We start from the raw sequence: 19,271 nt of genomic DNA, 5'->3' as shown, positions 1-19,271 counted from the left end.
CGAGAACTTTTAGTCAAAATGGTAAACAACTTGAATGTTCTAAATGAGTTTATGTTGGAATTCTTCAAATTGGTCATGAAATGTTGAAGTAGTAACATGTTGAATTGAGGAATGGCATTACGGAATTCCTGGAATACCTGTTTGCTATTTTTTTTATTTTTTTTATTTGTCATAAAAAAATCATGTGTGCTTACGGACTGTATCCCTGCAGACTGTATTGATATATATTGATATATAATGTAGGAACCAGAAATTTCATGGAAGCTGCTTTTATACCCAATCATGGCACCCACCTGTTCCCAATTAGCCTGTTCACCTGTGGGATGTTCCGAATAAGTGTCTGATGAGCATTCTTCAACTTTCTCAATGTTTTTTTGCCACTTGTGCCAGCTTTTTTGAAACATGTTGCAGGCATCAAATTCCAAATGAGCTAATATTTGTTAAAAAAAATAAAGTTTTCCAGTTGGAACATTAAATTATTTGCAGTCTATTTAATTGAATATAAGTTGAAAAGGATTTGCAAATCATTGTATTCTCTTTTTATTTACCATTTACACAACATGACAACTTCACTGCTTTTGGGTTTTGTAGACACACACACACACACACACACACACACACACACACACACACACACACACACACACACACACACACAATTTGCATGCAGTAGGTTTTCGGCCCCAAAAGGGCCCCAGTCCTAACCCGGTCCCCAGACTCTTTGGGTACATTTTGGGCCTTCTGGAGCACCAGGACATTTAGGTGTCTGTTTTGCGGTAATTTTAGACTTTTAAGGGAAAATGGTCCTTTTTTAGGCTACTTTTGGACCTTCAGGTCTGTTAGTCCTTTTTTCCTGAGTCCATGGACACGAAGCCGGCGGCGTTTCTGGGTGTTGTTGATAAATGGCTTTGACTTTGCATAGTAGAGTTTTAACTTGCACTTACAGATGTAGTGTCGAAATGTAATTACTGACATTGGTTTTCTTAAGTGTTCCTGAGCCCATGTGGTGATATCCTTTACACACTGATGTCGCTTTTTGATGCAGTACCGCCTGAGGGATGAAACGTCACAGGCATTCAATGTTTATTACGCTTACGTGCAGTGATTTCTCCAGATTCTCTGAACCTTTTGATGATATTACGGAGCGTAGATGGTGAAATCCCTAAATTCCTTGCAATAGCTGGTTGAGAAAGGTTTTTCTTAAACTGTTAGACAATTTGCTCAGGCAGAAAAAAGGGGTGACCCTCGCCCCATCCTTGTTTGTGAATGACATGGACGCTGCTTTTATACCCAATCATGGCACCCACATGTTCCCAATCAGCTTGTTCACCTGTGGGATGTTCCAAAAAAGTGTCCGATGAGCATTCCTCAACTTTCTCAGTCTTTTTTTCCACTTGTGCTAGCTTTTTTGAAACATGTTGCAGGCATCCAATTCCAAATGAGCTATTATTTTCCAAAAAATAAAGTTTTCCAGTTCAAACATTAAATATCTTGTCTTTGCAGTCTATTCAATTGAATATAATTGTATTATGTTTTTATTTACAAACCCCGTTTCCATATGAGTTGGGAAATTGTGTTAGATGTAAATATAAACGGAATACAATGATTTGGAAATCCTTTTCAACCCATATTCAGTTGAATATGCTACAAAGACAACATATTTGATGTTCAAACTCATAAACTTTATTTTTTTTCTGCAAATAATCATTAACTTAGAATTTCATGGCTGCAACACGTGCCAAAGTAGTTGGGGAAGGGCATGTTCACCACTGTGTTACATGGCCTTTCCTTTTAACAACACTCAGTAAACGTTTGGGAACTGAGGAGACACATTTTTGAAGCTTCTCAGGTGGGAAGTTGTTCAACAGTCCGGGGGTCTCCGTTGTGCTATTTTAGGCTTCATAATGCGCCACACATTTTCAATGGGAGACAGGTCTGGACTACAGGCAGGCCAGTCTAGTACCCGCACTCTTTTACTATGAAGCCACGTTGATGTAACACGTGGCTTGGCATTGTCTTGCTGAAATAAGCAGGGGCGTCCACATGTGGATGGCAACATATGTTGCTCCAAAACCTGTATGTACCTTTCAGCATTATTGGTGCCTTCACAGATGTGTAAGTTACCCATGTCTTGGGCACTAATACACCCCCATACCATCACACATGCTGACTTTTGAACTTTCCGGATGGTTCTTTTCATCTTTGTTCCGGAGGACACGACGTCCACAGTTTCCAAAAACAATTTGAAATGTGGACTCGTCAGACCACAGAACACTTTTCCACTTTGCATCAGTCCATCTTAGATGAGCTCGGGCCCAGCGAAGCCGGCGGCGTTTTGGGTGTTGTTGATAAATGGCTTTGGACTTTGCATAGGAGAGTTTTAACTTGCACTTACAGATGTAGCGACCAACTGTAGTTACTGACAGTGGTTTTCTGAGGTGTGCCTGAGCCCATGTGGTGATATCCTTTACACACTGATGTCGCTTGTTGATGCAGTACAGCCTGAGGGATGGAAGGTCACGGGCTTAGCTGCTTACGTGCAGTGATTTCTCCAGATTCTCTGAACCTTTTTTATGATATTACGGACCGTAGATGGTGAAACCCCTAAATTCCTTGCAATAGCTGCTTGAGAAAGGTTTTTCTTAAACTGTTCAACAATGTGCTCACGCATTTGTTGACAAAGTGGTGACCCTCGCCCCGTCCTTGTTTGTGAATGACTGAGCATTTCATGGAATCTACTTTTATACCCAATCATGGCACCCACCCGTTCCCAATTTGCCTGCTCACCTGTGGGATGTTCCAAATAAGTGTTTGATGAGCGTTCCTCAACTTTATCAGTATTTATTGCCACTTTTCCCAACTTCTTTGTCACGTGTTGCTGGCATCAAATTCTAAAGTTAATGATTATTTGCAAAAAAAAAAAAAATGTTTATGAGTTTGAACATCAAATATGTTGTCTTTGTAGCATATTCAACTGAATATGGCTTGAAAATGATTTGCAAATCATTGTATTCCGTTTATATTTACATCTAACACAATTTCCCAACTCTTATGGAAACGGGGTTTGTACCATTTACTAGGGATGTCCCGATCCGATATTTGGATCGGATGCCGATATTTGCCAACAATTGCGTATCGGCAAGGCATGGGAAAATGCCGATCCAGATCCAGTTTTAAAAAAAACTCCGGTCCGTGTTTTCCAACGCACCGATTTAAATAATACATTCCATTTTTCTGCTGCTCCCTAATTTCCGTTCCGCATTTTCCAGCACACCTTCAACACATCCACAATTCTCACGCAGTTGCTTTTAGCTGCTGGCATTACACGACACGCTCTTCTCACTCTTTCCTGTGTCTCCCTCTCACAGACAGCAAGTGCACCTTCTTACATACGTCACATACTGTCACGTCATACGTCACATACTGTCACGTCATACGTCACATACGTATACGTCCTCCTCGAGCAGAGAGGTAGCAGCATGGCTAACGTTAGCTGTGATGCTAGCGCAGCCGTGCGAGCAACGCTCCCTCTAAGGTGCTCGCCTGTGCAATTGCGCACTGTTTAAGCGTCCTCTGCGCATAGCAAATCTATGCCACGCACAAAATCAAATAAAAAAATAAGCGCATAACAATTTTCGACAAACGGACACGACAGAGACAACAGTTTTCGTCATCATTGTTCAAATATTGTGACGTCTGTCGAGACGCTTATCTCCGTTCGGTGCCACACGTCCACACCATCAATATGCTGAGGCAAAAATTTCCACATCAACACCGTATGAAAAAATTAGTGATTTTTTTTAGTTGTGATTTCCTTCTCTGCATGAAAGTTTAAAAGTAGCATATATTAATGCAGTATGAAGAAGAATGTTTTAATGTAGACATGCAAGCCTTGAAAGAACATTTTGAAAATCAAGACTACATTTCCTGCAAATGGGTGCATTTCTACCCTATATTTTAACTTTAGATTTATTCTCATATCAAACTCTTTTGGCTTTCTTTTTGACACTTACCCTCCACACCCTGGATTATAAATAATGTAAATAATTCAATGTGATTATCTTGTGTGATGACTGTATTATGATGATAGTATATATCTGATAGTATATATCTGTATCATGAGTGGACCCCGACTTAAACAAGTTGAAAAACTTATTGGGGTGTTACCATTTAGTGGTCAATTGTACGGAATATGTACTTCACTGTGCAACCTACTAATAAAAGTCTCAATCAATCAATCAAAACACATATAATCATCATACTGCTGTGATTATATGCATCAAGTGTTCATTCAAGGCTAAGGCAAAATATCGAGATATATATCGTGTATCGCAATTGTCAAGACTTGTTCCTGGGGTTTAGTTTTTCTGGGATGCAACGGAAAGTTGGCCCGGGCGAGACGGGAATTTAAGTACATTTTTATTTAAAGACTATAACTACAAAAAAAAAGGAAGTAAACAAAAGGCGCGCACAATGGCGGAGAACAAACTATGAAACCAAAAAAAAGACTATAAACATGGAACAAAAACTTACTTGGCTTGGACAAAAATAGTAGCATGAAGGATGGACATGGAAAGAAGTGTCAGGAATGGACAGAGCATAAATGTGGTGGATGTCACCAGAAAGACAAACTGAAAAACACTGAACTTAAATACTACAGACATGATTAACGAAAACAGGTGCGTGGCTCAAAACGTGAAACAGGTGCGTGACGTGACAGGTGAAAACTAATGGGTTGCTATGGTGACAATCAAGAGTGCACAATGAGTCCAAACGTGGAACAGGTGAAACTAATGGGGTAATCACGGAAACAAGACAAGGGAGTGAAAAGACAGAAACTAAAGAGTCCTATAACCAGAGGTGGGTAGAGTAGCCAGAAATTGTACTCAAGTAAGAGTACTGTTACTTTAGAGATTTATTACTCAAGTAAAAGTAAGGAGTAGTCACCCAAATATTTACTTGAGTAAAAGTAAAAAGTATGTTGTGAAAAAACTACTCAAGTACTGAGTAACTGATGAGTAACATATACACACACACACACACACATATATATATATATATATATATATATATATATATATATATATATATATATATATATATATATATATATATATATATATATACAAATATATATATATATATATATATATATACACATATATAAAACAAGAATATAAGTTTGCGTATTACCTGATTCTGATGACTTGCATTGATTGTAATCAGACAGTAGTGATGATAGCGTCCACGTTTTCAAATGGAGGAGAAAAAAAGTTTCTCTTTTCTGTCTAATACAACATGAAAGTGGTTGGTTTTTGGCTTCTTATTTGTCCAGCTTCCATATTCGTTTTTATACACTTTACAAGAAATACATTGGCGGCAAACTCCGTAGCTTGCTAGCTTGTTAGCTTGTTTGCGCTGGCTTTCGGAGACTCTTATTTTGAAAGCGCAGGCGCGATGGAGCGGCACTTTTATTGTGAAGACAGGAACTGTGCAGTCAGTCTTCAGGCTTTTGACGGGATGTACGGTTGAAATATAAAAAATTCTTTTTTCCTTCACACTTTTGATTGATTGATTGGAACTTTTATTAGTAGATTGCACAGCACAGTACATATTCCGTACGATTGACCACTAAATGGTAACACCCGAATACGTTTTTCAACTTGTTTAAGTCAGGTCATGTGACCCCTGGCTCTGTTTGATTGGTCCAACGTCACCAGTGATTGCATCTGATTGGTGGAACGGAATGAACGTCACCAGTGACTGTATTTGTTGAAACGCAGGCACTATGACAGACCAAAACAAACAAAGCGTGCATTAACAGATCGATTGAAATTAGTAGCGAGTAGCGAGCTGAATGTAGATAAAAGTAGCGGAGTAAAAGTAGCGTTTCTTCTCTATAAATATACTCAAGTAAAAGTAAAAGTATGTTGCATTAAAACTACTCTTAGAAGTGCAATTTATCCCAAAAGTTACTCAAGTAGATGTAACGGAGTAAATGTAGCGCGTTACTACCCACCTCTGAAACTAATGGGTTGCTATGGTGACAATCAAGAGTGCACAATGAGTCCAAAACGTGGAACAGGTGAAACTAATGGGGTAATCATGGAAACAAGACAAGGGAGTGAAAAGACAGAAACTAAAGAGTCCTATAACTAAACTAAACATGACTTAAAACAAAACATGATTACACAGACATGGCCTTAAAATATCGCAATATTAAAAAAAGGCCATATCGCCCCGTTCAATGATGCCATTTCTGTTTGTCATGTATAATTTTGTCTATTTTGTGTTTATCCTTGAATAAACAGGTCACTTTCTTGTTACCAACCATTGTGTATTATTCAAACTCCCCTAATTCAGCTGGCTAGTTGTTGTCAAGAGTACTAAAACCCTTTTCAACATGATTCTGACAACTAAGTAGGCTAAATAGTAGAAAAGAGCATCATGCACAAATACAAATAGACGGAGTAGACATAGAAAGGGTAAAAGAAACTAGATTTTTGGGAGTATTAATAGATGATCAAATGAACTGGAAATCTCATATACAAAACATACAACATAAGGTGGCAAAAAACATTTCAATAATGAATAAAGCTAAATATGTCCTGGGCCAAAAATCACTTCATATTCTCTACTGCTCGCTAGTGTTACCATATCTGAGTTATTGTGCAGAAATATGGGGAAATAACTACAAATGTGCGCTACATTCGCTAACCGTGTTACAAAAAAGATCAGTTAGAATAATACATAATGTTGGATATAGAGAACATTTATTTATTAAGTCAGAAATATTAAAGTTTGGTGATTTGGTCAAATTGCAAACAGCTAAAATGATGTACAAAGCAAACTATAACCTGCTACCAAAGAATGTACAACAATTCTTCTCAACTAAAGAGGAGAAATATAACCTCAGAGGAAAAAATAATTTAAAACATTTATATGCACGTACAACACTTAGAACTTTTAGCATATCAGTATGTGGAATTAAATGATGGAATGGATTAAGTAAAGAAGTTAAAAATTGTACTGATATGATCCAGTTTAAGAGGTTGTTCAAAAATAATAGTGCTTACAGAGTACAAAGAAGAAGAATTATGAGAAATACTTTCAACCTTATTGAAAATAAGATATTCTTCATCTCAGTATGTTAATAATGACTGAATTAATTAATTAATTACATATTACAAAACTGTTGTATACTAATTCATGGATGTTATTTTATTACATAAAAAGGTCAGTAAATGATTCTACAGGTAAAAGCCAGTAAATTAGAATATTTTGAAAAACTTGATTTATTTCAGTAATTGCATTCAAAAGGTGTAACTTGTACATTATATGTATTCATTGCACACAGACTGATGCATTCAAATGTTTATTTCATTTAATTTTGATGATTTGAAGTGGCAACAAATGAAAATCCAAAATTCCGTGTGTCACAAAATTAGAATATTACTTAAGGCTAATACAAAAAAGGGATTTTTAGAAATGTTGGCCAACTGAAAAGTATGAAAATGAAAAATATGAGCATGTACAATACTCAATACTTGGTTGGAGCTCCTTTTGCCTCAATTACTGCGTTAATGCGGCGTGGCATGGAGTCGATGAGTTTCTGGTACTGCTCAGGTGTTATGAGAGCCCAGTTTGCTCTGATAGTGGCCTTCAACTCTTCTGCGTTTTTGGGTCTGGCATTCTGCATCTTCCTTTTCACAATACCCCACAGATTTTCTATGGGGCTAAGGTCAGGGGAGTTGGCGGGCCAATTTAGAACAGAAATACCATGGTCCGTAAACCAGGCACGGGTAGATTTTGCGCTGTGTGCAGGCGCCAAGTCCTGTTGGAACTTGAAATCTCCATCTCCATAGAGCAGGTCAGCAGCAGGAAGCATGAAGTGCTCTAAAACTTGCTGGTAGACGGCTGCGTTGACCCTGGATCTCAGGAAACAGAGTGGACCGACACCAGCAGATGACATGGCACCCCAAACCATCACTGATGGTGGAAACTTTACACTAGACTTCAGGCAACGTGGATCCTGTGCCTCTCCTGTCTTCCTCCAGACTCTGGGACCTCGATTTCCAAGGGAAATGCAAAATTTGCATGGTTGTATTATGATGTAAGTGTGTTCATGTTCGAAATAAACTAAAGAAAGAAAGAAATAACTTTAAACTTTAATACATGCTCGGATAGGCCAGTATCGGTATCGGTCAGTATCGGTATCGGATCGGAAATGCAAAAACAATATCGGTATCGGATCGGAAGTGCAAAAAATCTGGATCGGGACATCCCTAGTTAGGGCCTAGAGATGCGCGGATAGGCAATTATTTCATCCGCAACCGCATCAGAAAGTCGTCAACCATCCGCAATCCACCCGATCTAACATTTGATCAGAACCGCATCCGCCCGCACCCGCCCGTTGTTATATATCTAATATAGACGATGCAAGGCATTAGTGAGGTTATAAAGCTTTTGCCTGTTAAAGAAAGGAGACTGATCCAATGCAGCACAGACATTCGCGTGCCACGCTGTCACGACCCAGACGCACACCAGTGCGCAATCATATGGGGGCCGCGCTGAGCGCACCTCCAAGCGCGTCTCGCTGCCGGCGACGGCCGGGTATATGGGCCCGACGCTCCAGCGTCATCCATTTTCAGGGCTAGTTGATTCGGCAGGTGGGTTGTTACACACTTCTTAGCGGGTTCCAACTTCCATGGCCACCGTCCTGCTGTCTATATCAACCAGGGTGAGCCCCACCCCTTTCGTGAGCGCACTGCGCGCGGAGTGACCCCTGTTACGCGCCCCCGGCAACAGGGGTGGCGGGCAGGTAAGCTGCGCGGGCGGAGCGCGCGGAGTGACCCCTGTTACGAGCCCCCGGCCACGGGGGTGGCGGGCAGGTAAGCAGCTGCGCGTGACGCCGGCCGCGGCGAAGGCGGACGAGGCGGGGTGTCGGTGCGGTGGGCGCGGTGGTGACCCTGGACGTGCGTCGGGCCCTTCTCGCGGATCGCCTCAGCTACGGCTCCCGGTGGGGCCCTCTCGGGGGAAGGGGCCTCGGTCCCGGACCCCGGCGAGGCGTCCCTTCTCCGCTCTGTAAAAGTGTCCATCTCTTTCTTTTTTTTTCTTCTGTTGTGGCATATGCTGCAGGTGCCTGCTTGTTTTTCGTATGTGGGTAACAACATTTAACTATGTACCGTATTTTCCGCACTATTAGCCGCACCTAAAAACCACAAATGTACTCAAAAGCTGACAGTGCGGCTTTTAACCCGGTGCGCTTTATATATGGATTAATATTACGATTCATTTTCATAAAGTTTCGATCTCGCAACTTCGGTAAACAGCCGCCATCTTTTTTCCCGGTAGAACAGGAAGCGCTTCTTCTTCTACGCAAGCAACCGCCAAGGTAAGCACCCGCCCCCATAGAACAGGAAGCGCTTCTTCTTCTACTGTAAGCAACCACCCGCCCGCGTAGAAGAAGAAAAAGCGCGCGGATATCACCGTACGTTTCATTTCCTTTGTGTGTTTACATCTGTAAAGACCACAAAATGGCTCCTACTAAGCGACCGGGATCCGGTTCATGAAAAGACGCAATCTCTCCATCCGCACACGGATTACTATTTCACAGCAACTGATATTCCTGTGAACCGCACTGTGGATACAACGGGAGCACGTACGGTGAATATTCGCACCACAGGGAATGAGAAGTCATCCTTCACTGTGGTTCTAGCTTGCCATGCTAATGGCCAGAAACTTCCACCCATGGTGATATTCAAAAGGAAGACCTTGCCAAAAGAGACCTTTCCAGCCGGCGTCATCATAAAAGCTAACTCGAAGGGATGGATGAAGAAAAGATGAGCGAGTGGTTAAGGTAAGTTTAAGTTTACGCGAAGAGGCCGGGTGGCTTTTTTCACACAGCTCTGTCCATGTTGATATACGACTCCATGCGCGCCCACATCACGCTGGTTTTTAATATATTATTAAAGTTTGACTGACCTATCTGACTGTTTTTTTGACATTCCCTTTAGCGCAGTTAGATGCGGCTTATAACACGGGGCGGCTTATAGGTGGACAAAGTTTTGAAATATGCCGTTCATTGAAGGCGCGGCTTATAACCCAGGGCGGCTTATGGTGCGGAAAATACGGTAATTACATATTACAAAACTGTTGTATACTAATTCATAGATGTTATTTTATTATATAAAAAAGGTCAGTAAATGATTCTATATATTTGTAAACGCTTGAAGTGGGAAAGGGGTAGGATTAAATAAGCTTTGCTTCTTCCTACTCCTTTTCGGGCATGATGTCAAATGAAATCATATGAAATTGGTGTGATGTATTATGATGTAAGTGTGTTCATAAAGAAAGAAAGAAATAACTTTAAACTTTAATACATGCTCGGATAGGCCAGTATCGGTATCGGTCAGTATCGGTATCGGATCGGAAATGCAAAAACAATATCGGTATCGGATCGGAAGTGCAAAAACCTGGATCGGGACATCCCTAGTTAGGGCCTAGAGATGCGCGGATAGGCAATTATTTCATCCGCAACCGCATCAGAAAGTCGTCAACCATCCGCAATCCGCCCGATCTAACATTTAATCAGAACCGCATCCGCCCGCACCCGCCCGTTGTTATATATCTAATATAGACGATGCAAGGCATTAGTGAGGTTATAAAGCTTTTGCCTGTTAAAGAAAGGAGACTGATCCAATGCAGCACAGACATTCGCGTGCCACGCTGTCACGACCCAGACGCACACCAGTGCGCAATCATATGGGAGCCGCGCTGCCTCAGCTACGGCTCCCGGTGGGGCCCTCTCGGGGGAAGGGGCCTCGGTCCCGGACCCCGGCGAGGCGTCCCTTCTCCGCTCCGTAAAAGTGTCCATCTCTTTTTTTTTTTTTTCTTCTGTTGTGGCATATGCTGCAGGTGCCTGCTCGTTTTTCGTATGTGGGTAACAACATTTAACTATGTATATATATTTCCCAATTGGTTTAACTGCCACCCGCCTGAATCTATTTAAAATCTAATTTTTTTTTATTTCAACCACCCGACCCGACCCGACCCGCGGATAAAATCAAATTTTTTTTTTTATTTCATCCGCCCGATCCGCGGATAATACGCATCTCTATTAGGGCCACACAGAATGTTGGATAACATAGATTTAAGTCTGTTCTTGGCACTGCACTATAAATAGAGATTGATGACTCAGAGGTTTCTGCAGGGGTTCTGGCCCAGAAAAAGCATCCGTGTGAAAGTTGAAGGAATAGGTTTTTAAAAACCAACAACGTGCATCTAGTCATGAAATAAGGCGTGCATCAATGAAATGAAAGTAAGAAAAGATGAAGCCTTCCTCCCTTCTGAGGGTCCATTCAGGGTGCAGAATGGATGAAAAGAGCTCATTAACATAGAAAAAGGGTCAAAATCCCAGTCTGTAATCACGACTAATGCTGCAGCACAAAGCATCAAGTGCATTAGATTTACAACTCATATGGACATCATTGCTTAGTCACGCCCTTCCCCGAAAGGGCGCAGCTGCCAAATAATAACAAACGAGCGCACTTTGTGTACAACGAGCAGCCATGCGTCTATATTTACACTACGCACACCCCCTCACTCCTCCTTTTCCATTCCTCCGCTCACTTTTGAATCAGAGGATTTTTTTTGTCTCTCCAGGCGACAACTGCATGGGCGCCGATCCGTGGCATCGTAGTGAAATATATCCAAGTGTTTAGAAATTCCAACATCGGCACTCACGGCGCGCCGCCGGGTAATTAATGCTAAACCAGGGAGCTCATTACCTCGCTGCTGTAGAAGCAGGGGTTACAGTTAATGCTGGATCCAAAGTCCCTAACAGATAAAAAGCCGCATCAGCAGATAAAAGAGTCGTTTGACTTGCTATCAGACTACAAAAGACATTGGAAAACAGAGAAATAAGAGTAGAAACGTCGTTGTTGCTGTCGCGACGTTATGATAATAATAGATGACCATGGAATGGTAGGGATGAGTGCGCAATGTCCTATTCAGTCTTTCGTGCTCCCCCTTACAGTTTTTCCCCGCTCCTACTATATTGCAAAAAAAAGTGTCTTCCTGTTGTACTCATGTGATTTCCCTTAACGCAGTGGTCCCCAACCACCGGGCCGCGGCCCTGTACCGGTCCGTGGATCGATTGGTACCGGGCCGCACAAGAAATAAAAAAAAAAAAAAAATATATTTTTTTTTTGATTAAATCAACATAAAAAACACAAGATACACTTACAATTAATGCACCAACCCAAAAAACCTCCCTCCCCATTCACACTCATTCACACAGAAGGGTTGTTTCTTTCTGTTATAAATATTTCTGGTTCCTACATTATATATCAATATTAGGGGTGTGGGAAAAAATCGATTCGAATTCGAATCACGATTCTCACGTTGTGCGATTTAGAGACGTTTCTCATTTTTTTTAAATCAAATTTTTAAATTTATTTATTTTTTTATTTTATTTTATTTTTTAATTAATCAATCCAACAAAACAATACACAGCAATACCATAAAAATGCAATCCAATTCCAAAACCATATATATACCATATATATACCATTTTTAAAAAATCGATTTTTTTATTTTATTTTATTTAAAAAAAAAAAAAAAAAAAAAAAAAAAAATATATATATATATATATATATATATATATATATCCATCTTCTTCCGCTTATCCGAGGTCCGGTCGCGGGGGCAGCAGCCTAAGCAGGGAAGCCCAGATTTCCCTCTCCCCAGCCACTTCGTCCAGCTCTTCCTGTGGGACCCCGAGGCGTTCCCAGGCCAGCCGGGAGACATAGTCTTCCCAACGTGTCCTGGGTCTTCCCCGCGGCCTTCCTACCGGTCGGACGTGCCCTAAACACCTCCCTAGGGAGGCGTTCGGGTGGCATCCTGATCAGATGCCCGAACCACCTCATCTGGCTCCTCTCGATGTGGAGGAGCAGCGGCTTTACTTTGAGCTCCCCCCGGATGACAGAGCTTCTCACCCTATCTCTAAGGGAGAGCCCCGCCACCCGGCGGAGGAAACTCATTTTGGCCGCTTGTACCCGTGATCTTGTCCTTTCGGTCATAACCCAAAGCTCATGACCATAGGTGAGGATGGGAACGTAGATCGACCGGTAAATTGAGAGCTTTGCCTTCCGGCTCAGCTCCTTCTTCACCACAACCGATCGATACAGCGTCCGCATTACTGAAGACGCCACACCGATCCGCCTGTCGATCTCACGATCCACTCTTCCCCCACTCGTGAACAAGACTCCGAGGTACTTGAACTCCTCCACTTGGGGCAAGATCTCCTCCCCAACCCGGAGATGGCACTCCACCCTTTTCCGGGCGAGAACCATGCACTCGGACTTGGAGGTGCTGATTCTCATCCCAGTCGCTTCACACTCAGCTGCGAACCGATCCAGTGAGAGCTGAAGATCCTGGCCAGATGAAGCCATCAGGACCACATCATCTGCAAAAAGCAGAGACCTAATCCTGCAGCCACCAAACCGGATCCCCTCAACGCCTTGACTGCGCCTAGAAATTCTGTCCATAAAAGTTATGAACAGAATCGGTGACAAAGGGCAGCCTTGGCGGAGTCCAACCCTCACTGGAAACGTGTCCGACTTACTACCGGCAATGCGGACCAAGCTCTGGCACTGATCATACAGGGAGCGGACTGCCACAATCAGACAGTCCAATACCCCATACTCTCTGAGCACTCCCCACAGGACTTCCCGGGGGACACGGTCGAATGCCTTCTCCAAGTCCACAAAGCACATGTAGACTGGTTGGGCAAACTCCCATGCACCCTCAAGGACCCTGCCGAGAGTATAGAGCTGGTCCACAGTTCCACGACCAGGACGAAAACCACACTGTTCCTCCTGAGTCCGAGGTTCGACTATCCGGCGTAGCCTCCTCTCCAGTACACCTGAATAGACCTTCAAATTTTACCCATCACGCAATATCCCTAAAAAAAGCTTCAAAGTGCCTGATTTTAACCACCCGTCCATTTTCCTGTGACGTCACATAGTGAAGCCAACACAAACAAACATGGCGGAAAGAACAGCAAGCTATAGCGACATTAGCTCGGATTCGGACTCGGATTTCAGCGGCTTAAGCGATTCAACAGATTACGCATGTATTGAAACGGACGGTTGTAGTGTGGAGGCAGGTAGCGAAAACGAAATTGAAGAAGAAACTGAAGCTATTGAGCCAAATCGGTTTGAACCGTATGCAAGCGAAACCGACGAAAACGACACGGGAGAAAGCGAGGACGAATTCGGCGATCGCCTTCTAACCAACGATTGGTATGTGTTTGTTTGGCATTAAAGGAAACTAACAACTATGAACTAGGTTTACAGCATATGAAATACATTTGGCAACAACATGCACTTTGAGAGTGCAGACAGCCCAGTTTTCATCAATTAATATATTCTGTAGACATACCCTCATGCCAGCAGGCCAGGGAAGCTAGGGTCGATATTCTTCTCTTGATCATCTTCGGGACGGTGTGAGCCAAGACATCCAGGGGGGTTTAGCTCGCTCGTCTGCGGGAACAAACTGCCGCCATTGCTTGCCGTGCTAGTGAGGTCCTTTGTCCCTGAATTGCTCACACACTCCGGCAGATTTCTTTGACTTTATCGTTGGGAATGCATCTGCTTTGAGTGTCGCAGGATATCCACACATTCTTGCCATCTCTGTCGTAGCATAGCTTTCGTCGGTAAAGTGTGCGGAACAAACGACTGACCATTTCGTCGGCTTTCCCCACACCCTCGTATTTTGAACAAATTTCGTCCAATTTCTTGCCATTTTCGCATCTTTGGGCCACTGGTGCAACTTGAATCCGTCCCTGTTCGTGTTGTTACACCCTCCGACAACACATCGACGAGGCATGATGTCTCCAAGGTACGGAAAACAGTCGAAAAAACGGAAAATAACAGCTGATTTGACTCGGTGTTTGAGAAAATGGCGGATTGCTTCCCGTGACGTCACGATGTGACGTCATCGCTCCGAGAGCGAATATTAGAAAGGCGTTTAATTCGCCAAAATTCACCCATTTAGAGTTCGGAAATCGGTTAAAAAAATATATGGTCTTTTTTCTGCAACATCAAGGTATATATTGACGCTTACATAGGTCTGGTGATAATGCATACTTGCCAACCCTCCCGAATTTTCCGGGAGACTCCCGAAATTCAGCGCCTCCCCCGAAAACCTCCCGGGACAAATATTCTCCCGAAAATCTCCCGATTTTCAGCCGGAGCTGGAGGCCACGCCCCCTCCAGCTCCATGCGGACCTGAGTGAGGACAGCCTTTTCTTTATGACGGGCGGACAACAGGGTGACAAGAACTAAATCATCCAGACTAGAGATAAATTGTATTATTATGTTTATCTTACCTAAAAATAAATATATTTATTAAAAAGGGAATAAGCGGTAGAAAATGGATGGATGGATTTAAAAAAAAAATAAGTTTTTACTATATTTTGCTAAAAACATCAAAATTAATTGTATTTGTATTTGTATTTTTTCTGACTCCTTATTACATCCAGCCATAGAATTATACATTAAAATAAACATATTTGAAATAATTTTAAATTATCATAATAATTTATTTAAAATGACCATATTTAATTATTAAAATAATTGCTTGTTTATCAACAACTTTAGCATTTTATTCATTACATTTTGAAACTCTCAGAAGCCAAGTTATGTTATATTCCTTAAAATTTATTTATGCAAGTTTGAAGTATCAATTATCTAAACACAGTTTATATATATATATTTATATATGTATATGTATATGTATGTATATATATATATATATATATATATGTATGAAATACTTGACTTGGGGAATTCTAGCTGTCAATATACTCCTCCCCTCTTAACCACGCCCCCGCCCTCAACCACGCCCCTGTTCCACCCCTGACCACGCCCCCACCCCCCCACCTCCCGAAATCGGAGGTCTCAAGGTTGGCAAGTATGTGATAATGTTCCCCTTTAATGCACCAACTCAAAAAACCTTCCCCCCCCCCCCCTTCACTCATTCACACAAAAGGGTTGTTTCTTTCTGTTATTAATATTTCTGGTTCCTACATTATATACTGTATATATTTGGGGTGTGGGAAAAAATCGATTCGAATTCAAATCGCGATTCTCACGTTGTGCAATTCAGAATCGTTTCTCATTTTTTTAAAAATCGATTTTTTTTAATTTATTTATTTTTTAATTTATTTTATTTATTTTATTTTATTTTTTTAAATTAATCAATCCAACAAAACAAGACACAGCAATACCATAACAATGCAATCCAATTCCAAAACCAAACTCGACCCCAGCAACACTCAGAAGTGCAATAAACAGAGCAATTGAGAGGAGTCACAAACACGACACAGAACAAACCAAATGTAGAGAAACAAAAATGAATATTATCAACAACAGTATCAATGTTAGTTACAATTTCAACATTCGAAAAATAAAATAAGCCACTGGGAACTGATTTTTAATGGTTTTAACCATTCTGAAATTGTGATAATGTTCCCCTTTAATTGTAAGTGTTTCTTGTGTTTTTTATGTTGATTTAATCAAAAAATTTTATTTTTTATTTTTTTTATTTCTTGTGCGGCCCCCGGCCCGGTACCAATCGATCCACGAATCGGTACAGGGCCGCGGCCCGGTGGTTGGGGACCACTGCGTTAAGGGAAATCACATGAGTACAACAGGAAGACCTTTTTTTGCAATATAGTAGGAGCGGGAAAAACTGTAAGGGGGAGCACGAAAAATCCCTCATTGACATTATCATTAGACATTTAAAAAAAATAAAAAAATAACAATAGTGTCACAGTGGCTTACACTTGCATCGCATCTCATAAGCTTGACAACACACTGTGTCCAATATTTTCACAAAGATAAAATAAGTCATATTTTTGGTTCATTTAATAGTTAAAACAAATGTACATTATTGCAATCAGTTGATAAAACATTGTCCTTTACAATTATAAAAGCTTTTTGCTCTGCTTGCATGTCAGCAGACTGGGGTAGATCCTGCTGAAATTCTATATATTGAATGAATAGAGAATCATTTTGAATTGGGAAAATATCGTTTTTGAATCGAATCGTGACCCCAAGAATCGATATTGAATCGAATCGTGGGACATCCAAAGATTCGCAGCCCTAATCAATATATATCAATACAGTCTGCAGGGATACAGTCCGTAAGCACACATGGTTGTATTTTTTATGACAAAAAAACAAAACAAAAAAACACTTCTAAAGTTAAAAACTGTTATCCAATAAAGTTTGGACTTTAAACATTTCCATCTTGTAAAATGTCGATAATTTTTTGTAATTTTTATTCCGTAATTTTCTTGTCTCTCATTTAACATTGAAACAGTTTATCCAATTTTGTTAATTCCCAATAACATTTCTGTAAAATTCAATTTGTTTCAAAATACTGTGGTATTTTCATGTAAAATTTAAACATTTTGTCCCCCAATTTTTTAATTTTCTTTGTCAAAGTGAATTTCTCTTGGAAATTTGCAGTTTTCACTTTTTACACTAAGTTTCGACTTTTCCGATTTTAAAGATCTTTTTTTACTACATTTTTTTTTTTACCTTTTTCTCACAAGTATAACCCTAATTTGTTTTTGTAGAATGACAATATTTTCCTCATTGAATTGTTACTTTTTCCTGTAAAATTACAACTTTTTTCCTGTAAAATTAAAACTTTGATTTTTGGTCAAGGAAAAAATCAATAGTATCCTGTAAATGTACATTTGTTTCGAAATATTCAGTTTTTTTTGTGTAAAATTTAAACATTTTGTCCCCCAAATTTTTACTTTTCTTCGTCAAAGTGCAATTAGCGTATTTTTTGGACTATAAGTCACAGTTTTTTTCATAGTTTGGCCGGGCTCCAGTGCGATTTATATATATTTTTTCCTTCTTTATTATGCATTTTCGGCAGGTGCGACTTATACTCCGGTGCGACTTATACTCCGAAAAATACGGTACTTCTCTTGGAAATCTTCCACTTTCATCTTCTAACTTATTTCTAGTACACTAAGTTTCGACTTTTCTGTCTGCTGAAGGATTTTAAAGATGTTTTTGAATTTTTCTTATACATTTTTTACTTTTATTTCACACCCATAATGTCAATTTGTTTTCGTAGAAAGACAATATTTTCTCAATAAATGATTACTTTTTCCTGTAAAATGACAATTTTTTTCCCTGTAAAATTACAACTTTTTTCCTGTAAAATTACAACTTTTTTCCTGTACAACTTGTTTGGTAAAATTACAATGTATTTTCTTGTAAAATGTCAATAGTATCCTGTAAAATTAAAATTTTCCTGAAATATTCCGGTGCTTTTGTATAAAATTGAAACATTTTGTCCACCAAATTTTTACTTTTCTTTGTCAAAGTGCAACTAATTTTCTTGGAAATTCTCCACTTTCATCTTCTAACTTATTTCTCTTACACTAAGTTCCACTTTTCTCTCTACTAAAGGATTTTAAAGAGCTTTTTTCTTTTTTCTCCTTACTTTTTTTTACTTTTTTCTCATAATCTCAATCCTCGTAGAATGGCAATATTTTGTCATTAATGATTACTTTTTATTGTAAAATAAAAATAAAAATTATTGTAAAATTACAACTTTTTTCCTGTAAAATTACAACTTTTTTCCTGTAAAATTACAACTTTTTTTTGGTCAAATTAAAATGTATTTTCTTGTAAAATATCAATAGTATCCTGTGAAATTTAATTTTTCCCGAAATATTGCGGTGCTTTTGTATAAAATTTAAACATTTTGTCCTCCAAATGTTTACTTTTCTTTGTCAAAGTGCAACTACTTTTCTTGGAAATTCTCCACTTTCATCTTCTAACTTATTTCTCTTACACTAAGTTCCAACTTTTCTCTCTACTAAAGGATTTTAAAGATCTTTTTTCTTTTTCCGCCTTAATTTTTTTTAACCTTTTTCTCATAATTTCAATCCTTGTAGAATGGCAATATTTTGACATTAAACGATTACTTTTTATTTTTCCTGTAAAATTAAAACTTTGATTTTTGGTAAAATTAAAATTCATTTTCAAGGAAAAAATCAATAGTATCCTGTAAAATTACATTTGTTTTGAAATATTCCGTTATTTTTGTGTAAAATTTAAACATTTTGTCCCCCAAATTTTTTCATTTTCTTCGTCAAAGTGCAACTACTTCTCTTGGAAATTCTCCACTTTCATCTTTTAACTTATTTCTCGTACACTAAGTTCCGACTTTTC

Source organism: Nerophis lumbriciformis, linkage group LG37 (genome assembly GCF_033978685.3).
Source record: "Nerophis lumbriciformis linkage group LG37, RoL_Nlum_v2.1, whole genome shotgun sequence".
Taxonomy (NCBI): Eukaryota; Metazoa; Chordata; class Actinopteri; order Syngnathiformes; family Syngnathidae; genus Nerophis; species Nerophis lumbriciformis.
The sequence above is the reverse complement of the archived record's forward strand: the minus strand, read 5'-3'. Positions refer to the sequence as shown.